The 27,551-nt window shown below is 46.0% G+C and overlaps 1 protein-coding gene across 1 annotated transcript in view; it reads left to right on the top strand.

The window, feature by feature from the left end:
- The first annotated feature begins 1,420 nt into the window (after positions 1-1,420).
- The window catches only part of DISP1 (dispatched RND transporter family member 1), a 186,169-nt gene continuing 160,038 nt past the window's right edge, over positions 1,421-27,551 (top strand). Inside the window, 2 exon segments of the mRNA XM_053909475.1 lie at positions 1,421-1,694; positions 23,522-23,683. The gene's annotated coding sequence lies outside the window, so the exon portion shown is untranslated.

Here is a 27,551-nt window from a genome sequence, read left to right as displayed (position 1 = left end):
ATCGACTTCAGTTTGCTACGCCAGTGAGTATGGAGCACGTGGCTCAGTGCCCACTCAGCAGGGGCTCCGGGAGCAGATGCCCTTGAACAAGGACGTGCTATGCACACGCTCCTCAAGCTTACTTCGGCTGCAAGCAGAAGCCTTCCCTGGCTCGTCAAGCAAAAGAATGTTTTGGAAATACACAGGGATTATCACCTGTAATCAAAGGAGGCAGGGCAGGTCCTGGTCCTCAGCAAACGGTGTCAACAGACCTTTTCTTTAGGGTACAGCCATTTATGTGACTGTTCTAAGGGCTACCTTCTGTGTTTTCCTGTGCCATATGTTAAATTCCTGGAGGTGCGGGAAGACCATGAAGGGCCTGGTTTAGGATGTGTCCATTTCTGGACTCATCTGTTTTACAGGGACATGACCAACCTGTCCCACTTTTCCTAGGACCATCCCAGTGTTTTAAGTGCCACAATTCTAGTGTCCTGGGATCCCCCTCAGTCCTGGGCAAACCAGGACACTTGGTCACCTGAGAACATGGTCACTTGTACATGGTATATGGTCCTTTGAGGGGACCTCTCTATTTATTAGGGGCATTTCTACCACAAGCAAACAATTGTGGCGAGCTATATGGAAACATTTCATGACATTTCGTGGAGTGCCTGTTACATTCTACTTGATGGGGGGGTGGTGCACGCATGTGTGTACACACACAAACACACGCGCGCACACACGCTCTTCCCAGTCTCTCAAGGCCACACCTCTCCACTACATGACTTGGTGATGTCACGCACCACCACAAAGCGACTGCTAACCTCCCCAACGTGGGCAAGCGGGAAGCCGCACCCTTCTACTGGGTGCAGGGCTGATGTCGTGCCCTGCAGGCACAGACTGTCTACATGTTGTCCATTCTTCCTTCTCTGCTGTTGACAATCCTATCTGTACCTCTCACAACATAACCCCAGAGCGAGAGAAAAAAATTGTCAAGCCTTTTCTTCCTAAAGAGGAAAGGGGGGACTTGGCGCGCAAGAAAGTATTCATTAAACACTAGCAGCAAGCAAAACAGCCGTAGAGGTAACCGTCCTCATCCCTGTGGCTGGTAACGAAGCCTCAATACCATTCCAAGGGCTCAGTATTGGTTGGGGCGATCCGCCCAATGCGGTGATATGAGGGGTAAGAGCCCTGCTGGTCCCCCCTTAAAGGCCTTGATCACTGTTTTGGCGTCCCCGATGCAGCCCCCCCATCCCCGCGGCGCCCCGATGCAGCCCCCCGGCTCCCCCGTGCGGCCGGGCTCTCTCCGACGCCCCTCTCTCCCGCAGGCCCTCCCGCCTCCTCCGGTCTCCAGCGCGCGCTCGTCGCTCCCGACCGTCTCTCCGAGAAGGGGGGGTGGGAGGGACTTGCGCCTCCCGTCCCGCAGCGCCGGTCCCTCTCCCCGCCCGCCCGCGTCACCTTCCACCCCGCAAAGCGGAGCTCCGCGTCTGGGCCCCGCGGGGCCCCACCGCCGCCACCGGCCTACCGGCCGGCGGCCCCGAGGACCCCGCGCCCCTGCCCGCGGCCTGGGGGCGGGACTTCCGGTCCCGCGCGCGTACGCCTTCCGGCGCCAGGCGGAAGCCGGCTCCGGGTCCGCGTTGGGGCCGGAGCGTCCCGGACGCCGGTCTCCTCAGTGGACGCGTCTTGGCCACGCCGCCGCCGCGCGACGGGGAGACCGGGTAGGGCCGGGGGGGCCGGGGGGACCGGGGGGACCGGGGCGCCCCGCGCGGGCGGAGGGCGACCGAGCATGGTCGGGGCCGCGGGAGGGGTGCCGTGAGGGGCGGGGGGCGCGGGTGGGAGGGGTCGGGGCGCCCAGCCGCGTAGCCTCGCCGCGGGTGCGTGCTGGCTTCCGGATGTGTGTGTGGGTTGGAGGGACATCGGACGCTCCGGGGACACTCGAGGTCTCCCTTCAGCCGAGTCCCCTTCGGGCTGCACTTCTTGGTCACAGGAATTTAGCAGCCCTTCCTCCGGTCGGGGGCTCGGACCCCAGGCCCCACGTACAGTCGCCCACGCCCCCGACTGAGCCAGCAGGCGCCCGCGGACCGTACTGCTGTCAGGCTGACCGCAGTTCTCGTTCTGGAACCCTCCGTGGCGCCAGAGTTTAGCTTGTGCTGCTTCCACTGCCCCGAGCGACCTCGTCAGCACGCTTGGAGCTGCGGAGAGGATCGCAGGGAGCTGTGCCTGCGCTTGTACCGGAGCCCCTGTGCGTTAGTGACTCGGTTTACCCAGTGAGGACAGTCTAGGTGCGGGTGCAGCCGATTACACCCAGTCCCTAGGGTCCGGGTTAGTGACTCGGTTTACCCAGTGAGAACAATCTAGGTGCGGGTGCAGCCGATTACACCCAGTCCCTAGGGTTCGGGTTAGTGACTCAGTTTACCCAGTGAGAACAATCTAGGTGCGGGTGCAGCCGATTACACCCAGACCCTAGGGTTCAGGTTAGTGACTCAGTTTATCCAGTGATGACAGTCTAGGTGTGTGTGCAGCCGATTACACCCAGTGCCTAGGGTTTGGGTTAGTGACTCAGTTTACCCAGTGAAGACCCTCCAGATGCTGGTGGAGTGGATTACATCCAGACCCTAGGGTTTGGGTGAGTGACTCAGTTTACCCAGTGAGGACAGTCTAGGTGCGGGTGCAGCCGATTACACCCAGTCCCTAGGGTTCGGGTTAGTGACTCAGTTTACCCAGTGAGGACCCTCCAGATGTGGGTGGAGTGGATTACACCCAGTCCCTAGGGTTTGGGTTAGTGACTCAGTTTACCCAGCGAGGACCCTCCAGATGTGGGTGGAGTGGATTACACCCAGTCCCTAGGGTTCGGGTTGGTGACTCGGTTTACCCAGTGAGGACAGTCTAGGTGCGGGTGCAGCCGATTACACCCAGTCCCTAGGGTTTGGGTTAGTGACTCGGTTTACCCAGTGAGGACCCTCCAGATGCTGGTGGAGTGGATTACACCCAGTCCCTAGGGTTCGGGTTAGTGACTCGGTTTACCCAGTGAGGACAGTCTAGGTGTGGGTGCAGCCGATTACACCCAGTCCCTAGGGTTTGGGTAAGTGACTCAGTTTACCCAGTGAGGACAGTCTAGGTGTGGGTGCAGTGGATTATACCCAGTCCCTAGGATATGGGTTTAGTGACTTAGTTTACCCAGTGAGGACCCTCCAGGTGTGGGTGGAGTGGATTACACCAGACCCTAGGGTTTGGGTTAGTGACTCAGTTTACCCAGCGAGGACCCTCCAGATGTGGGTGGAGTGGATTACACCCAGTCCCTAGGGTTCGGGTTAGTGACTCAGTTTACCCAGCGCGGACCCTCCAGATGTGGGTGGAGTGGATTACACCAGACCCTAGGGTTCGGGTTAGTGACTCAGTTTACCCAGCGAGGACCCTCCAGATGTGGGTGGAGTGGATTACACCCAGTCCCTAGGGTTCGGGTTAGTGACTCAGTTTACCTAGCGAGGACCCTCCAGATGTGGGTGGAGTGGATTACACCCAGTCCCTAGGGTTCGGGTTAGTGACTCAGTTTACCCAGCGAGGACCCTCCAGATGCGGGTGGAGTGGATTACACCAGACCCTAGGGTTCGGGTTAGTGACTCAGTTTACCCAGCGAGGACCCTCCAGATGTGGGTGGAGTGGATTACACCCAGACCCTAGGGTTCTGGTTGGTGACTCAGTTTACCCAGTGAGGACAGTCTAGGTGCGGGTGCAGCCGATTACACCCAGTCCCTAGGGTTGGCTACCACAAGGCCACAGACTGTTGAGTGTTCCCGGAACCACGGTGTCTCACTCACAGTAAACACAGGTGGTGTCTCTAGTGGCCAGGGAGGGGCGTGTCGGCTTATTTTGTCATTACTGCAGCTCATGCTGAGTATTCTCCTCATTGTCTACACTGCATGTGACTTTTATTGGCTGCGCTTCCTAAGGACATCGTACAGCCTCTCACTTAGGTGTAATTAGAGACTCCGACCTGAAAAGGCGAATTGGGTTTTACCACAAACTGGGCACCCAGCAGGGCAGTCCTCGCGCTGTCACTGTTGGAGGGGACAGCTGCCTAGCGCCTTCCTCCCCTTGGGTGCTAGACTGTGTCGGTGCAGGTTGCCTGGAGACCAGGTTCTGTGGTCTGATTTGCACTAAGTGAACTAGAACGTTCTGTGTTTGTTGGTGCCTCAGTGTATTGGCTGACTTGTAAATCCCTCACCGCCCCCCCCCCCCCCCCCCCCCGGCTTTATCAGGTGTAATTGACAGACAAGAACTGTGTGTATTCTAGGCGCACCATGTGGTACACATTTTGATGTACATTGTGACATGATGGTCACAATGAAGCTGATGACACATAGTGACCAGTACCTAGCCGTCTTAAGATCTACCTCGTCCAGATCTCAGATCACAGTGTTAGTAACGCTTATGAACTCTTGATGGACTTGAAAATTTGTACTTGAGTTGGGTGTAATCTCCTTATATTTAGGGACATAGCTGATATTTACAGGTGGGAGCAGTGTCTAGAAATAAACAGTGCTTCAACATGTAATTAAGTATAGTGGGTAATTTCTCAACTAGAAAATGGTAAAATGGCCTGATCTTTATAGTTATTGTGTTGATTGCTGTGTGGATTTCTCTATATATCTTCATTTAATCTGTTTCTTTAAGTTAGACAGTGTTCCTTTTCTGATAAGGCTTGTTCCGAATTGTCCATAAAATCTTGGTTTAAGAAATGTATTCCTCCCCCTTTCGCTTGGTTTTTGGGAGATAAAACAGTTGGGAAAGTATGCAGGTCTTTAGACTTTAGTTTGCGGTTGAGGAAGTGCTTGTTTTTGAAACACAAGAGCCCGCCCTCTCTGGCAACTGTCTAGTTATATGTCTGAATGATATATTTGAAATTGGATTGCTGTGTGTTCTGGATAATCTCTGGGATTTTTCTTTGTTCTAATCGTTGAGTAAAATTTTAAGTTTTCTGTAGATGAACCCAAGTGTTGTTCTGTAGGATTCTGATACGTTTTACACTGTAACCAATAGTGGAAATTTGAACAGGGCTGGGCAAATTACTAGTTATTCTTAACAGATTTATTACTTATTTTTGTTTCTGCGATGGCAAAATGCGTAGCTGTGCGACGGGAGAACTACTAAGACAGTGATGGCCCGGGCTGTTTTTATTTTCACGTATTTACACATTGCTTTCCATAGTCACCTGTTTGTAATATGTGCAGTAATTTGCTATATTGGGATTTTGGGCTCTGTGCTCCCTGACTGTCAACTTTATAATTACATAGTCTGCTCTCTGTTACCCGTATACCCCATTACAAGGGCACCCCCTGCCGTTTGATGGTATTGATGAAAGGCAGTGTTGATCTGCAGACCTGCTGTCCAGCTGCAGGGCCTGTGACGCATGCTGGCTGTCACCAAGATTAGCTGAGGCATCGTCAGCCTCTTCTTTTAGTAGGACTTTCTGCCCTTTCTGTGCTGCTGAGTGAGACCTTTTCTCTCAGTGACTGAGATGACGTTGGCCTCAGCCAAAAGGGCTGTCGGTATAGCCTAGTTCGTTCTGCTGACCTTGATCCCATAAATCTTGGCAAATTTTTTGCCCTCCTGACATGCAGTTATGGCTGTGAACCATTTGTTTACGTTGTTATTGTTTGAAAAACAGTTTAAATACTAAATCATGATTATATAACTGGACTACACTTACTTTTGCTTGGAGCGAGGCATCACATTAAATTCTACAGGAACCATTCTATTGAAGTGATACAGTTGCAAATACTACAGAAAATACACTGATTGTCATTAGTCTTTGTTCTTGTTATGAGTTTTGTTTGTTGGTTTGTTTTAGCTTGAGATCCTCATGAAAAGAAAAACTGTCCAGTAGGAGATGGGGGGGAGGGGATGTTAGGAGGTGATGGTGGGGGCTTTCTGCAGTGGTTGTATCTCACGTTGTTTACAGTTATCAGTGCTTGGTGGTAATAAAAAGAAGAAAGACGTAGTTGGCTTTATCATTGTTTTAAAATACCTTACAGACAGTGCTCTCCTTTACTGCCTGCGGGGCGTAGAGAGAGAAATTCCTCCTGCCGCTCCCACCTGCCTGCGAGAGAACGACCTGGCAAAGGCTCTTGAAGTTGGAAAGTTTACGTGGTCACTGGGAATCGTGGAGAGGCTTGAGGGAAGGATTGAAATGTGAATAAAGAAACAGACATTGAGGTTTATTTTAGCATTGGTATTTTTCGTGGACATTGACGGGAACACTGCGCATGCAAGAAGACCGAGCACCGTGTACGAGTGACCTCGTCTTAGTTAAAGCGGAGATGATAGGGCCGACCCGGGAAGTGATGCATTGTCAGGTTCTAGACTTTCCCACAAGAACTAGTGACCACACAGATAAGAAGTATCGGAGTCGACACCGAACATTTCAGACCTAGGCAGTGACTATTGACTTGGTCTTTCTTTCCTGACAAACAGTTGCTGGTTCCAGTTTGCTCGGTGCTCCAGCTGGAAAGTACCTTGGGAGATACTGTGACGGCACTCCTTGGAGCGAGGTGAATGTTGACCAGCCACGGCAGGTGGGCTTCAACTTCCAGACCTCTGTAGCCTCTGCAGGCTCTTATCATCCTGACAGGGCTTGTAATGCCTGTGTCAGCCTGTGCTTGTGACTTAACACGTTTTCATTTGATCTCAGAATAAGCCGGTCAGCTTGCGTCCATTCAAGTCACCTCTTTTTTTTTTTTTTCTCTTGGCGGATCGGAGTTTTCTTTCACACCTGCCGGCTCAGAGGAGATCCTTCTCCAGAGATCTGAGCCCTGAGCACCGCATGGGGGACAGTCTATCGTGCGTTACTTCCGCATTCCTCACTAGTAGTAATGTGGCGCCCAAGGCAAGCAGGGCGGGAGGAAGAACCCGGAAGAGGAGTGTCTAAGCTAGGAACTAGAGTCCTGTTAGTCCCGTCCTCTTATGGTGCAGAACTTTACTTAATTTTCCCAACATTCCCCCCTTGGATGCTTTTTTAAAAACATCTTTTTTAGTAGGCATCACCCCTTAGCTCTAGGGGTTGGTACTCTCGGACGGCTAAGATGCGTGTTGCAGTTTCCAGGTGATGTTGAGGGACCTGGTCAGGGTTTGTATAGTGTCCGCCACAAATGCAGGCCCGTTGTCACTGTGTATGGTTGAGGGCAGACCAAACCGAGGCATCATTTCACGTAGAAGAGCTTTGGCCACCTCACGACTTCGCACCGTCCTGGTCGGGAAGGCCTTGACCCATCCTCAGTACGCACAGATTATTACGAGGAGGTACCTGAATCCTTTGCTTGGTTTTATATCTGTCAAGTCCACCTCCAAGTCTTGGAAAGGGGTGGGTTTCTGGTAACCGTCAGACCAGGTTTAGGGAGGATATGGTTTGCATATTTAGAGATTGATGAATTAACCAGGCCCCAAGTACATAATAAAGCACGAAAGTCTTTATCTGTTGATGGGTCTACAGTGAGAATAGTCTTGGCATGCAGTGGTTGGGGGGAATCCATCCCATTTTCTAGTTGTTTAAATAATCCTATGCCCATGGGGTCTTATTATTATCCCCACAGAAGATTGTCTGTACATGAAGTACTGTGACAATTTTTCTGAACTTTACCTCAAGTTGTGTAGGTTAGGCAAACAACAAACATTTAAAGGCAGTCGGAGCTAGAATTTAACATCCATAACTGTGCGCTGTTGAAACATAGTTTTTCTCTCTAAAAACCCTCATTTCCAGAGATGGCCAAATCAAGACCAATGCGTTTGTAGAACAAGTCACGTCTTAAGAAACCTGGCCTAATTATTTACATAAGCTCAGCAAAAATAGCGATTGATCCTGAGGCTCTGTTCAAGTTTGCTTTCCTGGAACCTTTTATAAGGAAACTCCAGATTGAACTTTTAGTAGCCTCTCCAGGCCAGAAGCCAAGCCAAATACTTGCCATCAGACAGGCCTGCAATACCTGTGGAACTGGGTGAATTCCTCTTCACAAGGTCCCCAAGATATCCTGAGGTTCCTGCACCTGCCAGGAAGTGACCTTCTTTACTGCTGGGAACTGTGTAAGCAAGGTATCCGGCCAACATCTCCAAGGGCCTTTATGAAGTCAACTCTTAATCTGTAGTCCTTAGTTATCAAAAAAAGCAGAACAGCATCCTTTTTAGGAACACTTAACCTGTTCTGTAATAAATGCCTTGTTAACCCCTCGGGTAAGACTGTCTTTGTACTTTTAGGATCCCTGTACTTTCCGTTTAGGATCCCTGCTTGAAAAGGACTTCCTCCCTGGTCTGTTCACGCAGCTTTATGTTGGTTGATGTTTCAAGAGTCTAGGTTTTTCATAACCCTTTTTTAAGGGGGTGAGCAAAGCTTAGAAGAGTCTGACTGATGTAGAATAATAACTGGTAATTTATGTAGAAATATTTACAGAGTGCTTGTCTTATATCGTCATTTGGTCCTGAGGCAGGATTGAATGTCAGGGACAGAAACCCTGAGCTTCAGGAAGGTTAGGTGACCAGCCCGGTGATGTCTTCTGGAATGAGGTGCTGGACCTGGGGTGCAATCCCAGGTCTTTATGTGGACTCACCCGTTCAATTGCGTCTCAACTCTTGGGCCCTTATACATCAGGTATTTTTAAATGTATCTTGGAGCCCCTTTGGCTTTCTCATTTCTTCTCCCTTGTCACCAAACTAACTTGTCTCCGGGGAAATAAGTTGCTGACTCAGCTTAATTGTTCTCTTCTGCAATTAAAGTACTATCATCGAGGGATTAGCGTGAACCTGTAGCAGTCATGTAATGCAGTCTTCTGCCTGATCTGGATACTCTCATAACCCTTTCCTTCCCAGAGTATTTATGGCCCTTGCAGGAATACTTAGAGTAACAAGGTGTTCACTTTCTGGTGTAGCCTTGGTTCATTGTTGGGTTATTCTTTTCCTTGTAACAGGTCCAAATTGCCCGTTGTGGTTTTTATTTATTTATTTTTTTTAATTTATTTTTTTAAATTTTTTTTAACGTTTATTTATCTTTTTGAGACAGAGAGAGACAGAGCATGAATGGGGGAGGGTCAGAGAGAGAGGGAGACACAGAATCCGAAACAGGCTCCAGGCTCTGAGCCGTCAGCACAGAGCCGGACGCGGGGCTCGAACTCACGGACCGTGAGATCATGACCTGAGCCGAAGTCGGACGCTTAACCGACCAAGCCACCCAGGCGCCCGCCTGTTGTGGTTTTTATGTTTTAGTTATATCATCCAGAGCAACACTGAAAATCTGTTTTCTCTTTGCAGTGTAAAATTTTGTCATATATTTAAGGATAACTGTCTCTTCTCCAGGTTAAATAATGCCAATACCTACATGTGCTGCTGTCCCGATCATCTTATTCTGGCTCCACTAGGTTGTCAGTATCTTGAAAATATGGCTTCCCTAATTGTTTACACTATTTTATTTTATTTTTAAAATGTTTACTTAGTTTTGAGAGAGAGAGAGAGACAGAAAGAGAACAAGTGGGGGAGGGACAGAGAGAGAGGGAGGCACGGAATCTGAAGCAGGCTCCATGCTCTGAACTGCCAGCTCAGAACTCGATGCGGGGCTTGAACCCACAAACTGTGAGATCATGACCTGAACCAGAGTCAGACACTCAGCTGACCGAGCCATCCAGGGGCCCCTGTCCACACTATTTTAGATGTCTGATCAAGGCAGCAAATATGGGGGCTTTTCCTTCCTGTAGGGTGGACACCTACTGTCATATTATTGCACATTCAATACTATTGAGGTTTAAAATTACATTCACATTTAAGCAGACGCATCTAGCTCTTATATTAAGCATTTGGTAAACCACAGCTCCCAAAATTATATGGGAAATCTGTTAATCTGCTCTCTCTACCTGTACAGCTGGTTTTTGAACTCATCTACAAGACTTTACGTTTATTCCTGTTAACTTTGATCCTGGCTGGGTTTCAGAAGCTCAGCATTTCAGCTTGTAGTGATGTGTTTTTGTTCCGTTTTCTAACACACTTATCCTTTTCAGCTTCTATGTTTATAATGCTTATCCCTTAAAGCTTGGTTGAGTCAGGGCTGGCTTTCATTATAGCTAAGTAGCTAATGCTCCTTGTGAGGCTTTGCGGCAGATCACCTACGGGTAATTTTATACCAGGTTTTCCGTGGAGAAGTGTGACAAGTGATAGTTCTCTGGATCTGGTACCCTTATTCCCTGGAAGACCCTAGAATTACTTATAGGCCAACCCAGAGTTGTGTCGGATTTTCCGCTCCCTGCCACTCACTTTCACACGCATGTCTCCAAAGAATAGAGAAAACCAATTGCTGGAATTGTGTTCCTAGGCACCTGGCTCTCTCCTACCCCTCCAGACTGGATGTTACCACTTAAGCCTGGAATAGTTGAAACCTTGATTCGAAGAAAGCCTCTGGGACCTGCCATTTCTTATGTTAATGATTTTGCTTGAAGTTCATCTTTCAACTATGTATGAACTCTTACCCAGCTGCCATGAGCTGTAAAAAAGATTAAAAAAAAAGATTTATAGAGGGAAATGATAATAAATGTTCTTGGAAACTACACTTGCCAGTGGCCTCAGTCCATTACTGTAATCGAGATATACAATTATACCTATGGGTTATGTGGAGATCGACGTAGATTGTATGTAGAGATTATTTTCATTTTCAGTCAATGTGAAACCTTTAAATCCCAAACTAGTAATCTCTCACAGACAGCGTTTTTAAGCTTTGGTTCAAATCTTAGTTTTTTTATCTCCATACTTTTAACATTACGGTGGCTTATAGCTAAGTCTGGATTTGAGGCAAGTCTGTCAGTTGTGAGATTAATTCTGTGTGTATTAGATGGCATATGGGGAGACATGGAATAACTGAGTTTTTATTGAGTCAGCAACAGGACGGCAGAGGAGTGGCTCAGGATGCCTGGCTTCTAGAAGTGGCTATGCTGCTCATGCGCCGTGGCCGGGCGAGGGGCCTGTTCCGGTAACGGGGTCGGTACATCCCTCTCAGCCTCCGATGCTTAATTCCTACTGTGGTAAGTCCTTTTCTGAAGCTAGACATGGCTGTGATCTGTGGCCTCCGGGCCCCTTTCCAGCTCTGATATTCTGGAGCTGTCCGGTCCAGTCGTGACCCGTCACAGGTGGCCACACGGAACCTCACTGCACGTGCCCGGGTGCCACATGTGGCCGTGGTTATCACACCAGAGGGTGTGGGTAAGTGTCCTGGTGGACGCCGTTCTAGAGCCTGCCCTGTGTAAAGCCAGGGACAGATCCCAGTAGCACAATTTAATGTGGAAAATGGGCTCTTTAGGAGAGTCTGTGTCTGGTGCACAAGGGCAGTTGCCTCAGTGACGGCTGGGTTCTTTCATTGACACGTAATCACTGCCGGGTGCCTTCACCAGCAGGTGCGAGTGGTTGCACAGACAGACACAGCGTGCTGGAGGGTTTAGACGTCCTACGCGCTTGGTTTGCACAGCCCTTGCTTGTATCTGTCATACCACAGAGGACAGGGGACTCGGGAACTGCCCCTCTGTTGTGAGATCTCTGTTTCTGTGAAATGGCTTCGGAGGGCCAGTGACCGCTGCTTTTGAACAAATGCATTACATCTGTGTCCAGAGTGTGGACAAGAGTGCTGTCTGTGTTAGGGGAATTTGGCTAAACAGGTATCTTTAGACCAGTGATTTTTAACCTGTCAGATCCAACACTCTATTTTTATAACAGGTATTTTACAGTTCCTCCTTTACCATCCTGAAATGAATTCATAGGCATACTGTAACTACTTACAAATCTGATGGCAAAGAAATGAACACAATTTCTAACTATGATGTAAAGGAGGAATAAAAATAAAATCATTAAAAAATGATTTAAAATATTTTTAATACGCGTGTGTTCGATACATTCCAGATGGTCAGCGTTTTGTGTCTGTGTCTAGAATTACTGTGGATGAGACGGTTACAAATGCACACTTGTGCGGGTGGGTTGTACTTAACGTATGTGCTGCCATTGAGGTGATTTTCCAAAATGGCGAATAATTTGGTAAAATGCAGAGAATAGTTAGGTATGGTCTTGCCTTGGCTTCAAAGTAGTTTTATTTTGGGAAAATTTGGTGATTATTAAAAGTGTGAAAAAGATAATTTGTATTTTTTTTAATGTTTCTATTTATTTTTGAGACAGAGACAGAGCATGAGCAGTGGAGAGAGGGAGACGCAGAATCTGAAGCAGGCTCTAGGCTCTGAGCTGTCAGCACAGAGTCTGATGGGGGGCTCGAACCCACGGACTGTGAGATCATGACCTGAGCTGAAGTCGGACGTGTAACTGACTGAGCCACCCAGGCACCCCAAGATAATTTGTATTTTTATGTTACGTGGTGTTACACTCGAGGCTTAGGTAATTTAGACATGCTTTGCATCCACATGTATTTCTGGTGGGTTATTAAAAACGCAGAGGGACGCCTGGGTGGCTGAGTCGGTTGAGCGTCCGACTCTTGATTTTGGCTCAGGTCATGACCCTGGGGTCGTAGGATTGAGTCCTGAGTCGGGCTTTGTGCTGGGATTCTCTCTCTCTTCCTCTGTCCCTGTCCCCCACTTGCGCATGCTCTCTTTTAAAAAAAAAAAAAAGACAAAGTCCAGCGTCAGTATTAAAGAATATTGTGATTTATTAGTCATACCTGCCATAGATAGAATGAGGACGTCTGGGTAGGACTTGCCGTGTATTCCGCCTCTGTTCAGTGGATCCTGATACCTCCCCCGCAGGGGCTTTGGAAAGATGCTGGAGAGGGTTTTGGTTGTCATAGTGATGGGTGTAGGTGTGTGTAGTTAGCACTTAAGATTTGGGAACCAGGGATGCTTTGGACAGCTGTACACAATGGGAGAATATCCCGTCCAAAAATCTTGCTGTCCTCATTGAGGAACACTGTCCAGCTTGGAGAAGAGTCTAATTATGGTAACCGTTCTGCGCAGGATGGTCACTGGGACTTAAACAGAGACCAGATCTCTCTTTGTTGGGGATATTGTTATGGGTATCTTGACATTGAGTGGGGTATGGTACCATGTGGTCTTCAGGGTTTTTTCTGGCTCTGTGATTGCCTGAGTTAAGTCAGGGGTCAGGAGACTGCACCCCTCAGGCTAAGTATGTCCTGTTGTAGTAAATAAAGTTTTATTAGAACACAGTTCTGCTCATTCATTTATATATTGTCACTGGCTGCTTTGGGGCTACAGTGGCAGAGTCAGGTAGTTGCCGTGGAGATGTTTTGGCCTGCAAAGCCTGAATACTGCTGGCCTCTTTACAGGAAAAGTTTCTAGATATAGCACGTATCAGGAACGTTTTTTGAATGACACCAGTGTGTGAATTGATGTTACTAAGTATGTGATTCTTAGATCTTTAGTAGTTTTCTGTGTGTAGTGATTCTGAAGTCTTTTCTGTGTCCCTGTAGCACTGAAGACTAGCCACGAGACAGACCGACAGTAAAACTTGGAGCAGAATTCTCTGCTTGAATTTGCAGATGTCACTAAGTAGTCTAAGGTCTGTGCCAATTTCGTGTGGCTCTTCAGCTTTGGGATTGGGCTGGTCGTTGATTTCCTCACAATGGTGATATACGAACTGGTAGTTAGGAAATACTTTCAAAGCCAGGACAATGAGAAAAAAGTTGCATCTCACAATCTTATGAAATCAGCTCTGGAGCTTAAAAATTCCATGTAGGGAACGTCACTGTTCTTTCCCCTCCTATGGATTTTAATAAAGAAAAGTTGGCATTGTGCAGAAGGTACTAACAAAATAACCTTCTGAGCACTTAAAATATTAAAATACTTTAATATTTTACAAGAAACAGACATCTGTTAACCCTAACTTAAAAAAGACAAAAAAGGGGCACCTGGGTGGCTTAGTCGATTGAGTGTCCGAGTATGGCTCAGGTCATGATCTCATGGTTCACGGGTTTGATCCCTGCGTCGGGCTCTGTGCTGACAGCTCGGAGCCTGGAGCCTGCTTCTGATTCTATGTCTCCCTCTCTCTCTGCCCCTCCCTGCTCACATTCTGTCTCTCTCTCAAAAATAAACATTAAAAAAACAAGCAAGAAAGAAAAATAAATACCTGTTTGAGTCTTTTGGTATGTTGGTATATATTAGGGTTCTCCAGAGAAACAGCCAATATGGTGTATGTGTGTGTGTGTTTTAAAAGAGATTTATTTTGAGGAATTGGCTCGTGAAATTGTGGGGATTAATAAATCCAAAATTTGTAGGGCACACTAACAGGCTGGAAGGTCGGGCAGGAGTTGGTGCTAAAGTTTTGAGGCAGAATTCTTTTTTCTCTGAGAAACCTGTTTTGTTCTCAGAGCCTACAACTGCTTACATGAGTCCCACCCACACAATCCAGGGTAATCTCCTTTATTTGAAGTCAATTTAGATATTAGTCACATCTACAAAATACTTGAACTGCAACCCTAGATTCATGTTTGATTAACTTAGCTGTATCCCAACCAAGTTGACCCATAAGATCAGCTATCAGCACTACAAACACATTTTGGTACATTAAAATATGTGGTGTATAAAGTATTACATAGTGAGTACTAATTAAGGACGTGTCTATATTTGTAGACCAGTAGTCTCTAAGGGATTACCTGGGTCTTCATTCATGTGTCAAATAAAGACTAAAAAATGGGCAATTTAATCAACCTTTGAAATTTGAAAGTTCTCTCTTTTGTGTGTGTGGTTTTTGTATGTTGTGTATTTAAATGTAGGGTGCCTTGAATAATTTAAAAATTTTATAGCAATTTTTTTTGTTTTTTAATAAGTTAATGTTGTTGCTAACTCTTTTGTATAAAAAATTCTTAGAGTTGGCAATTAGTTTTGAGCTTTTTAGTCAAATTCTCGTCATTTGTGGTTGGGAAACTGGTCCCAGGAAGATGGAGTGATTTTGCCCAGGTAACACGGTGAATAAAAGAACCATCTTTAGAAGCCAGATCTGGTTTCCAATCCAGTGCCCTTTCTACTGAGAGTGATTACAGTTTAAGTGATGCTAGTTAAGGGGTTTTCTGAAGAGGGGGTGATTTTGAGTGTGTACTTCAGGGACGGAGTATGAACTGATAGTTACCAGAACGGAGGCGACACTCAGGCCGTTCTCGGGCCCTGGGGGGAGGGTGGGTGGAGAGAAGTGGGTGTGTCATAAGGGGTGTACAGGCGGACCCCAAATCCACGAAGGGCACTGTGCTACCCGTGAGGCTCGGAGAGGTTTTACAAGTACGAGCTAGCCATTGGTTGGTTCACAGGGGATATTCCAGAGGACCTTGAAGTAGAGAGAACATGTGGCCTGGAAGACCTCACTGAGAGAGCTTTCCTTCGCGAGGACCGTCAGAGAGCAGAGGAACAGGGAGCTGTGGGGACCCCGCTCCTCTCTGTAAGGGGCGCAGGGCAGGGACTTGCAAGTCCCCTGGAAGGGAATTTGAAGGGTTCCACGGGGCATAGAGAAGACGTTGGAGGGTGTAAATGGATTCTTGAGAAGGCTGCCAGGTTTGAGGCATAACCTGAGTTTACTTCCTTACCTGCAAAACGAGCATAATAATTCCCAGCGCACTAAGTCGTTAGAGGGAGTGAAGGAGATGATGTATGTAGTGCTTATTAGCACAATGCCCGGCACGTAGGCCTCCAGAGTGATAGCTTTTTTATACTACGTCATGGCAGCTGCCTGAGGGTCTTATCAGGAGGTGTTGCTGGAGTGAGATCCTTTTTTTCATTCCCCTTTCGCTCATTCTAGCTACTCTATGCCACCCTGCAGTTCTGCAGTGTGGGTTCTTTCTTCAGGCAGGTGCACGTCCCTGACTACGCGGAGTACTTTCTTACCGCTGCCGCACTCTTACGCACTTTGTGGGGGGTTGTCTTTCAATTGCAAGTTTAATTTCATCAAATTGAAAAGATGTACTTAAATATGGCACTATTCCCAATTAATTTTACTTTTTTTTTTTTTTTTTTCACTTTGGAATATAACTACAAAGATAACAGTTGGAAAAGGGGAACGAAAGTCCAGGATTTTGAAGTAACTTCTCCCTTTCCTCTTCAAAGGGTCATTTCCTTCAGGTTGTAAGTAAAAAACAAAATGAAGTATGTATATTTTTTAATGTTTATTTATTTTTGAGAGAGACAGAGACAGAATGCGAGTGGGTTAGGTGCAGAGAGAGAGAGGGAGACACAGAATCGCAAGCAGGCTCCAGGCTCTGAGTTGTCAGCACAGAGCCCGGCGCGGGGCTCGAACTCACGAACTGTGAGATCGTGACCTGAGCTGAAGTCGGACGCTTAACCGACTGAGCCACCCAGGCGCCCCAAAATGAAATATTTCAATGGATTCCAACTCCAAAGAGAAGGGACTTAAAAGACATTTTCTGTGGTATTTGCTTCTTAAGATACAAAAGCACTTCAGGATATAGACTCAGCAGTAATTAAATAACAGATTTGTTTCATTGTATGGGATCAAATATGAGATTACTAGATCTGAGGTATAGCGTATCTGCCCCAACTTTATTGTGTAATTATTTCTGAACTGGACCTGGGAACATTTCACTGTATTCAGAACATTGGTAGGATTTGCTTTTGGCTCCGAGTAACTTGATGTGTTTAGTTAAAATTTCAAGCAGCCTTTGTGACATTTGAAGATCTGTTGATAAGGGCTCTCTGCAACCCGTGGGGCTGGAAGAGACCTCTCAGCACAGGTTTGTAGGCTGGGTTTAAATTTAAGTTGAGAAATTTGTGTGTGTCTACATTCACAAGCAAAAAGAGTTTGGGGGCGCCTGGGTGGCTCAGTTGGTTAAGCGTCTGACTCTTGGTTTCCGTTCAGGTCATGATCTCATGGTTCGTGAGTTTGAGCCCTGCATCAGACTCCATGCTGTCAGTGCAGAGCCTGTTTGGGATTCTCTCTCTCCCTCTCCCTCTCTCTCTGTCTCTCTTTCTTTTTTTCTCTCTCTCTTCCCCCTTCCCTCTCCCTCTCTCTCTCCCTCTCTCTCTGGCCGTCCCCTGCTCATACCCTCCGCCTCTCTCCAAATAAATGAATAAACTTGAAAAAAGTTTCTTTTTAGCAACCTCTAACTGCTTTTTTAAAAAACGACGCAATTAAATGAACATTAATTTTTTAATGACGGATGTTCTGTAGTTTGATCATAAGGTTGAACAGTTTTGTATTTTCAGGCCCCAGTGTTTCAGCTTGTGTGGTGTCCGGTGTCAAAGTCCTAGGGTAGTTAGGTGTTGTAGTCTCTAGTGGCACCTGATTTTCAGCGAGATGCACTGGTAATTCTCGCCCTAAAGAGCCGGAGTGGTCTGTGGACCATCGTGTTTGCTCCAGAGCCGCTGGCGGGCACTGTCCTGCTGTCCCCTCCTCTCCCTGCTCCATCGTCCCCTCCCTTGTGGCGCATCCCCTCTCACAGGCGCCGCACGTGTCAGCGTCACCCCGTTGCTCTAATTGTGTCCCTTAACCTCTCCCCCAGACCTCCGTTTCCCTCGTAACCGGCAGCTCATCTGTAATTGTTTGATGATGTTAATTCAGAGGAAAGTGTGGAATGACTGACCGGTCTACTTATTATATGCAGTTGTATAAACCGTGTGTTTTAAACTGGAATTTGTAGAACCAAACAAAAACCTGTCAATCCAAAGTGTTAGTAAGTGGTTTAATACATAGAGACGGCTTCTTTACCTTGTTTCTTCAGACTTCCTTTTTTTGGATTCCCAGTTGCTCAGAGAACACACTTCTTCCCCGGAGGGGTGGAGGAGAGGAGACAGAATCATGGGGGGAGACAGACCTTTTCCAACTTGACGGATCGGTGGAGTTGCTCCTTGACTTTCTTCTGCAGGTGCTTCCTCTGTAATCTCACTACAGCTCGTTTTGCAGGTTCCTGTCTTCACCTTGCCCTGCGGTGGGTTCTCCTGCTTTCCATGTTATCAACTCACACCCTCTCCCATGAAGCTTAGGCTCTCTCACTTTGCTTTTTAGAACCATGCTGCTGAGTTCTGTTGACACAATTAACTTTTTCCATCAAGGAGTGAAGGTCACCACTAAATGCGTTCCTCTTGTTGAGAATGTCTCTACTAATACTGGCTTCTATTTATTGATCGTATACTGTATGCCAGGCACTGTCCCAGCCGTTTACTGTACATTGTATTCGGGCCTCACGACAACCTTATTTATGGTAGATACTTATATTTCCTTTGTATAGGTGAGGAAACCAAAGTTTGGAGAGATTAAATAATTTGTTTAAGTTTGTAACACTTGAAAACGGTGAAGCGAATTCTAAAGCCTGTCTGCTTTGGATTGTACAGTTTTCCTCTGTGTTTTCAAAGCGCCTTCAATTCCGGGTCTACCCTAAAGCACTTTCTGTGAGAGCGTGAACAGCATGTTGGTTCTAGAGCTCTTTTTAATATTCACGCGCTCGTAGTAGTGTTTAGGATCCACATGTCCCGCTTTAAACTTCCCCGAAATGCAGTCAGTGTATTATGGACAAGGGTGGTCTGTTATTATCGTAGCTTCTGGCACAAAGTAGGAAGTGCTTACAAAATATTTGCTGCGTGGGTGAAAACAGTGACAGACCGAGAGGTGGCATTAGTGTGGGGGGCTATTCACAGAAGAATTCATTTCCTTTGGAATGTGAAGCAGGAACTTTTCTCCCATTGCAGCATGCTGCAGGGCAGGGCCGGAATCCAGGCTTTGATTAACATCACCCAGGCTCTCCTTTGTTGTGTAGCTTTACAACCACAAGTTACTGCCAGCTGAAAAGGACGGTGGGGAGTGATGATGAATGCATTTCCATTTGCTGCAAAGAAAATTTTAGACAGTTTCACTCATTTTAAACCGAGATAAAAAGGCCGCTTTGAAAGGAAGAGTAAATTAATGGTTACCGAGTAAGTGGTTATCAGATTCCTTCTCCAGATGTCACCTCAGGTGGTGCTGCCCGTGGTCATCGGTCATCGCTGCCAGGTCACAATTGCTTCTCAGATAGTTTCTGCCCTGGGGGTGGGGGGTGATGGGAGAATTCCGGGGTTCTTAAGGGTCTTTTCTTTCCATCCCCGAGTTGTAGGTTTTAGATCTAGGTGTTACTTTCCCTGAGACTGCTTAGGGTTTCTTAGGCCATCAAGGTCAAATGCAAGCCAGACTTTTGGAATTATCTGCCATGGGTCCTCATGCCCCTGGAACGTATTACACAAACGAACGAAACTGTTTTGAGTAGGCTCGCATCTCCGATTCCCACCCCCAGCTGCTAAGGCTGTGAGGGGGGCATATTGAATTGTGGTTGCAGAGTAATTGGTGGTTCTTGATTATTTTTGACTTTATTAAGTTTTTTTTTAATTTTTTTAACGTTTATTTATTTTTGAGACAGAGAGAGACAGAGCATGAATGGTCTGAGAGCAGAGCATGAAGGTCAGAGAGAGAGGGAGACACAGAATCTGAAACAGGCTCCAGGCTCTGAGCTGTCAGCACACAGCCCGACGCGGGGCTCGAACTCACGGACCGCGAGATCCGGACCTGAGCCGAAGTCGGACGCCCAACCGACTGAGCCACCCAGGCGCCCCAGACTTTATTACCGTTTTTTATGGTTGCCTTTCAAGGTCACTGCGGCAGTATATTACAGAAAAATTTCATTAGTCCCTTAATACTGTAACCTGATTGTTAGTAATAAGATCTCTGGGCTCAGGTGAGCAGGTCAGTGGTCACTGGTATGCTTTAATAATTATTAATGATTTCATTTGTGGCTGTTTGGTATTGGATGTGGTTGTGTTGGCTGAATGCTGTATGATGGGCATTAGGATTACCTGCACCTATCAGGGAGCGAGTAACTGAAATGTAATTTCTTTAATTAACAAGTGCGCAGCGTGCTTTTCGATGCTTCTAGTAGTGCCGTAGCGTAAAATAAGAGAAACGGGATTCCGTGGCTAGCTATTAAATGAGCTAGAATCATTAAGTGTTTACTATATGCCGATTCTCGTGCTCAGGACTTTGTGTCTGTTCTTTCGAATTTAACCCTTCTGCAGGCCTGTTAAGGGCTATCATGCCAGCCTCACAGTTAGGGACACTGAGGTCTGTGGAAGGGACGTAGACTGCCCGTGTGGCACAGTAACTGGACCTGGGATTTGGACCTGGGCACCCCGACCTCAGGGCCGTAGCCCTTGGCTGCTGTGCTGCGCATCAAGCCCGGAGGCCTTGCTGTGTGTGGAATACAGCTCCCTTGAGGGTTTCACTCCTGAGGTCCACCACGTACGTCATTTCCTGTTGGAGCGTGTGTATACATGCAGGGTTTTCCATTTCTGTTCTAATGAAACTTTCATCTTTAGTTTCAGTGGCTGCCAGTTGGTTTCTTGCAAAACATTTTCGGCTTTTAGCATTTAAAAAGATTTTTTTGTAATCTTTATTTATTTTTGAGAGAGTGAGAGAGAGACAGTGAGAGCAGGGGAGGAACAGAGAGAGGGGGAGACACAGAATCGGAAGCAGGCTCCAGGCTGAGCTGTCGGCACAGAGCCCGACGCGGGGCTCGAACCCACGAACCGTGAGATCATGACCCGAGCCGAAGTTGGACGCTTAACCGACGGAGCCACCCAGGTGCCCCCAGCTTTTACCATTTTTATTCAGGTGAGAGGATTGGGTCACCTTGCCGACTGCCACGTGTGCTTCAAAGTCGGGGGTAGTCAGACCTTTATACTGGTAGGAACAAAAACCTTAAAGCATTCATACTTTATTTTGGGTCATGTTATAATTTGGGGGGCAGAAATTGCTTTGAAGTTTATCTTACACAGTTATGGAAATTAATTTCTGTTCTTTAAAATGTACAGACGGGGAAGTTCTGGAAGCATCCTGTGAAGAAGAGAAAAAATCCACTCAGAATTTAAAATTGGCCATGGAGGGGGCGCCTGGGTGGCACCTGGGTGGCTCAGTCAGTTGAGTGTCCAGCTTCGGCTCAGGTCATGATCTCAGGGTTCACAGGCTCGAGCCCCTCATCGGGCTCTGTGCTGACAGCCTGGAGCCTGGAGCCTGCTTCCGATTCTAGGTGTCTCTCTCTCTCTCTGCCCCTCCCCTGTTCGTGTTCTGTTTCTCTCTCAAAAATAAATGTTAAAAAATTAAAAAATAAATAAAATTGGCCATGGACAGTTTAAAAAGGGGGTGTGGAAAGAGCAGGGATAATCCATATGTGGGCTGTTGAACTCAAGGAGTCTCACGTTATTTTGTCCTAGAGTCAACCTTTATAACACTATTATTGGGAAATACTTGACTTACTTATCTTTTTCTGAACACTCTGATTTTTGGAGCACAGTTTCTAAATTCACAAAATAATCTTTATACAACAAGATGTTATTGTATTTTGGGATTATATGCTCATTCTGAATTTTAACAAATTTTAACTAGCTGAAATGAGTTTTATATCTTTGAGGTGATATAATTAAAAACATTTTTTTCTTTTTTTTTAAATTCCAGAAAGGTGGGGGTTGGACAGGTCGGTAGGTACCTAAGAAAGCAGCTACTGGGTTTTCTTTATCATATACGAAGTGTTAGCCTTGCATTTTGCTACGAAAGGGGCATTCGCTTCAGCTTGAACTTCATCTTTCTTGCAAAAACCTATACATGTAAGCACGCTTTTGGAACAGTAAACAGCTTGAGCTACTGTATATGCTATAGTTTTATTTGGAATCTTTTTAGCTGAATAAGGAAGGAGTATAGTTGACTGTACCAGCTGTGGTATTCATGATAAAAATGATCTGATCTAGCCACCTGCAACAGTGACCTGCTTGGTGGTGAACACACTCGAGGGTCATGAAAAGCAGGAAGGGAACCGGCTTGGGGCCGGGTATCAGGTACTCCAGTGTTAACTCAGATCCTGGGCTAGAAGCTTTGTATTATTATCTCTTTTTAAAGATGAAGAAACTGGAATTTGAGAAGCGGATGGCTTGTGTTTGTGGAGAGAACTGCCAGGTGCAGAGCTAGGGTTCCACCCTGGGCCCCCCACCTGGGGCTCTGACTCCGAGGCCTGGATGCTCTGTCCTGTCCTGTGCTGTCTTCTCTCTTCGTTCCACTTTCACGCTTTGACCTCCGCTGGAAGGTTTTCATTCCGTTTCTTTTCTTTTACTGGTTATCCTAAGGAAGTTAAGGACAGTAGGATCAGCCTCTTTCTGATACACACTGCTTTATTGGCATTACAGTTCTGGGACTTGATCTTTTAACCCCAGAAAATGACGTAGTGTTTAGATTTACCCATATGCATTTATCTTTTTTTTCTTTTCTTTTTTTTTTTTTTTTCCTTCTGACCACTCCTTCGTGTGTATCAACAGTAAGATGAATTGTTTTTTAACGCATCTCCCCTTTAGGGCTTTATGTGGGAGGGTTTCTGCTCTGCACCTGGCATACACCCACCTGTTTGCCTCCTGTGACCTTTTCCTCTAGCTTCTCCTCTCCCCTCTTCAAGTTCTAGCTCCCCTCTTCAAGTTCTGTGCGGATGCGCATAGGACATGCTGGTTTCAGAACTAACTCACCTCTAGGTTTGTGCTTTCTTACCATTTCCGCCTTGGAACATGTCTCTTGCTTTATAGCTAGCTCTGCCCTACGTTTTAAAAAGAATTTTGAGGGGCGCCTGGGTGGCGCAGTCGGTTAAGCGTCCGACTTCAGCCAGGTCACGATCTCGCGGTCCGTGAGTTCGAGCCCCGCGTCGGGCTCTGGGCTGATGGCTCGGAACCTGGAGCCTGTTTCCGATTCTGTGTCTCCCTCTCTCTCTGCCCCTCCCCCGTTCATGCTCTGTCTCTCTCTGTCCCAAAAATAAATAAAAAAACGTTGAAAAAAAAATTTAAAAAGAATTTTGAGATCTGTAAGACAGCATCTCTGGGCGCTCTGCAGCCATCAGGTTTATACTGCCAGAACTAGAAGTCCGCCTTGTCCTTGTGCTTGTCTGGAGTGTTTTGCACCGAACCTGGGGGTGGGGGAGGACTTGCATACCCATTCTTACTAACTAGCAAAACTCTTTCATTGAGAATCATAGGAAATAACTTGTGAGCCAGCCACGTACCCTGGAAATGACTGGTTTGAAGGAGAATGATGGGGTTTAGGACGCGCTACCCCAAAGTACGGCACCTTGGCATGTTGGATATTTTAAGCTGAAGGAATTTGAGGAATGGCAGGTGCAGGCAGGACTTTCTGACCTTCCCCCGAAACAGGTCATAGACCCTCACACGAGGGGTGCCCTCCCTGTGCCCAGAGGAGAGGAGCACCCTTCTGTCTGAGGGTGAGGGATGCCAAGGGGAATTGAATGAACAGTCTTTGCTAAGATTCCCCAGTTTACTATTCCTAGCTTTTATCTTCCTTTATCTTACCGTGTTTTTCCATGATTGTTTTCGTCATACCCAGTATGAAAAGTTAGGTTTAACCATTTCTTTGGTCTTAATTTCCTTACAAAGTCTCCTCTGTCACATAAAACTTATGTTTAAAACAAATAATATGCCTTTCTTTGTTAATCTGTCTTTTGTCACAGAGACCCAGCCAAAAATTTAGAAGAGTAGAGAGAAAAGATATTTTTCCTCCCTTGCAGTTTCTGGTGACCATGAGGGGCTGGCTGGGACCCTGCTCACTCCAGAGTCTGCAGACGGGATCTTGGGAGAACTGGCCAAAGTCCATGAAAGGCTGGAATTCTTGCCGCGGCCAGCTGTCTCACATCTTCGTGTAGTGCCTGGTCTACGCCAGAGAGAAAACGGTAAGCGCTTATCTTTGTCCCTTCTGTTCCAAATTCAGACTAGCAGGGGGGAAACGGTTGTAGAAACTAGATGTTTGAATTGTGACTCTTGTGGATTTGATTCTGGGCAGCCATTTGTTGACCCTTTCCCTCCAGGGACTCCCCCACACTCTTGCTGTCCTGGTCCTCCTGTGTGTCTCATCTGTCGCCCTGAAAGCTTGGCGTGGCTTTCCACCACGGGGCGTGCAGGTTATACACTTGTGTGTGTAGGGCTCAGTTGTCAGGCTGGGGTCCCCAGGAGCGTGGCTGGACACAACTGTGAGTTGCACCCCATTTGTGGCTAATCCCGCCCCCCCGCCCCCCAAACTGGTGCCACCTGTCAGGCGTGTTGTCAGAGTCTCTTCTTGGCTGTTTCTGGCTCTGGATGGTGGGAAGATTCCTCTGCACCCTCGTTGGGAAGCTGGTTGTGTCCCTGTCTGAGCCGTAAAAGGCTCATTGGTTTTAAGTCATAAAAGGCTTATTATCAGTTTGGAATCACTTGAAACAGGTGCAGCTTTGGTTTAAAAAAAAAAAAGTCGGGGTGGGGGCAGTTCATGACTGTCAGGGGTATTTATTGTCTGTCCTGTCTGAAACCTGGTAAGATATTTTAAAGGAGATCTTTAAAAAAAATACATGGTCAGAAGTTGCCCTCCTTGGAAGCTGATTTTTTTTTTCTTTTTAAGTCGGCGCTTCTCTCTGATCCTGCTCCTCCCGTGGGAGCTTCTAACCCTTCTCCAGCTCCTGCCCACTGTGTGTCACCAGCTCCCTCTATGTCCCTTTGCGTCGGCGCGGTTTTGCCGAGGATAATTTGGAATGTCATTGGCTTCTTTAGGACACTTAGAATGGCAAACTGCTCCTCTGAGACATCTGTCTGCCTGTGGCTTCTCCTCCTCTGTCTTCCTCTTGCTCCCTTGATCCTCCATTCAGTCCCCTGGGTCCCTCAACAGGTAACCCCCCCCGCCCCCAGCCCCTATCTCATCCGTCCTTCTGTCCATGCTGCCAGACCTCTTTCCACTCCAGCTCCACAGACGCTTGAACTTCAGACTTCCTGGCATTTATCAGGCTGAGAAGAAAAAAGGCCAATTGGAAACTGATGTAATATTTTATCTGCTCAGATGCGCAGTGGAGACTGCGCTAAACGTCTCTTCAGTCACTTGTGTAAAATGCAGCTTACGGCCCTCATAAGATTACGAGTCAGGGCAAATAAAACTCCTCTAAGCCTTCTCCAAAAATATTAGTCAAAGCATTAGCCCTCATCGTGAGGAGGTAACCCCCAATTTACCCTCTTTGTCACAAACACAATTCAGATAAAAATATAAAATGGATAAAAACCAGTGAGTTTGTTTTATTATGTTTTATGGACACATCGCTAAAATTTTATTTTTTTAAATTTTAGAGAGAGAGAGTGTGTGTGAGCAGGGGAGAGGGGCAGAGGGAGAGAGAGAGAGAGAGAATCTTTTTTTTTTTTTTAATTAAAAAAATTTTTTTAAAATTTATTTTTGAGACAGAGACAGAGCATGAGCAGGGGAGGGGCAGAGAGAGAGGGAGACACAGAATCAGAAACAGGCTCCAGGCTCTGAGCTGTCAGCACAGAGCCTGACACGGGGCTCAAACTCATGAACCATGAGATCATGACCTGAGCTGAAGTCGGACGTTCAGCCGACTGAGCCACCCAGGCGCCCCAGGAGAGAGAGAGAATCTTAAGCAGGCCCCAGGCTGAGCCGATGCAGGGCTCTATCCCATGACCCTGGGATCATGACCTGAGCCGAAATCAAGAGTCAGATGTTTACCTGACTTAGCCACCCAGGTACCCCACCGCTAAAATTCTAGAGTGGAAGCTGTGAAATCTTTGTGTTTGTATGCATCTGTAGGTTATGTGTATGTGATATTTTTCTATCTCGGGAAAGTATTACCAGGTTCATTTATACAATCCCTTAAAGGAGGTCTTTCAAGTTGGCTTGGAGATAAATGAGCACCTACATAAATTCAAGTATTGCTACAACTCTGCTACAACTCTAAGGAATATAGAAACGGACCCAAGCCTTTTATTTTAAAGTTCACATGATCTGGGTTAACCTCTGGTAAATAAAGCTAGCTTTAAGATTGTTAATAAAATCAAAACAGATGAATCTTTAAGGTTGTCAGCCTTAAATATAATGCAGCCATACAGTTTTTTCCTACCTGGGTTTACTGGTCACATGAGCTTATGTTATCTCTACTAAATGCATAAGATTATGAAAATATAAATCCAACCTAAGAACAAAAGGTACAATCAAAATAAATTGATATATGTCAAGGACAACAGTAAAATAAAAAAAAAAAAAAAGAAAGAAAGAAAGACGGGAGACATCAAGTATTTTTCATGCCTGTCTGATTTGTCCACAAGAAAAATCATTTAAAATGATGGATAGTTTTATTTAATATCTCACAAAATTTTCATGATTAATTCAGGCATACTTGTTAAGAACAAGTGAATTAATGTAAGAGGGGTAAAAGTTTATGAGCTTTTTAAAAACAATCTTGTTGTATAATATGTGTACTTTTTAAAAAAATTTTTTTAATGTTTATTTTTGAGAGAGAGAGAGGCAGAGCACAAGTGGGGAAGGGGCAGAGAGAGAGGAAGACACAGAATCCGAAGCAGGCTCCAGGCTCTGAGCTGTCAGCACAGAGCCCGACGCGGAGCTTGAACTCAGGAGCCGGGAGATCGTGACCTGAGCAAAAGTCAGATGCTTAACCAACTGAGCCACCCAGGCTCCCCTGTCCACTTAAAAAGAGTTTCCAAAAATTTTTTGATAACTTGAAACATTAAAGCTATACTAAGTTAAATGATGGATATTCACTGAATATCTAGACCATTTCCAAATAAGATAAAGCACTGGAATACTAACTGCAGAACATAAATTTATGTACTTTTTGCTTCTTAAATTTTATAGAGAGACAAGAGATATTTGTGTCCGTCTATTTAGCAAACATGTCCTTTGTCACATCCAAAAGTTGTACTCAGAGGAAGCATATGCCTCTAGAAACTGAAGTAATGAATTCATCGATTTGCTAGTTTACTACAGGATGTTAGCATGTGGCAGACCGCTCATAATTGCCTGCTTCCTAGTTTTCACTGAAAATTAGGGTTACTGAGGGTTAAACATTCTTATAGATTGTGTAAATGAAACTACTAGAAATAATAAAGACAAAGAAGAAAAGTATGCAAACTGTGCAAGGAAAATGTGTTTATGATAAGAAAAAGTATATAAGGTGTAAAGGATATATTTTTGTTAGGAGAGAAAGTAATTTGTCCTAATATAGGATATGGCTGGCTGTTCTAGAATAGAAAAATGAAAAGAGTAGGTAGATGAAAAATGAAAACTAGGTAGATGCATTTTTTAAAAGTTTGTAGAAGTGTTGAGGAAAAGGGATTTTATTGTGTTGTCAAGCTGCCAAGATTGAATAGCTTTATTTGTAAAGTAAAAGAAAAGATGAACCTTAATATCAGAAGTATACTGATGTAAAACTAGAATGATGAATTTTCTTGGCTTATTGGTGTGCTTTCATTAAGAAATTGTAAAAAGATTTTTTTCTTTATGTTTTAAGTAATTTTCCTGGGGAACCAAAATTTTGTTATCAGAATGATTTCCTGGGCTTCATGTTGTGCTTATCAGGTCTTTGGTTACTTAAGAAAACCAAATCTTCTCAATATTAAAACAGCTAAGGGTTTTTTCACAACTGTGTTACCTTCTGTATCTGCCTTTGGGAACTTTTTGTCATTTTGGTTAAATAGATAATGAAGTATTAGAACGATCTATGGTGCTATTTGATCAAGCATTCAAATCTGTTGATGGTTTTGACCAGTTTT

The sequence above is a fragment of the Panthera pardus genome, unplaced genomic scaffold (genome assembly GCF_024362965.1).
Source record: "Panthera pardus isolate Hobbes unplaced genomic scaffold, ASM2436296v1 HiC_scaffold_21, whole genome shotgun sequence".
Classification (NCBI taxonomy): Eukaryota; Metazoa; Chordata; class Mammalia; order Carnivora; family Felidae; genus Panthera; species Panthera pardus.
This window is presented reverse-complemented; position numbering and strand designations above follow the sequence as displayed.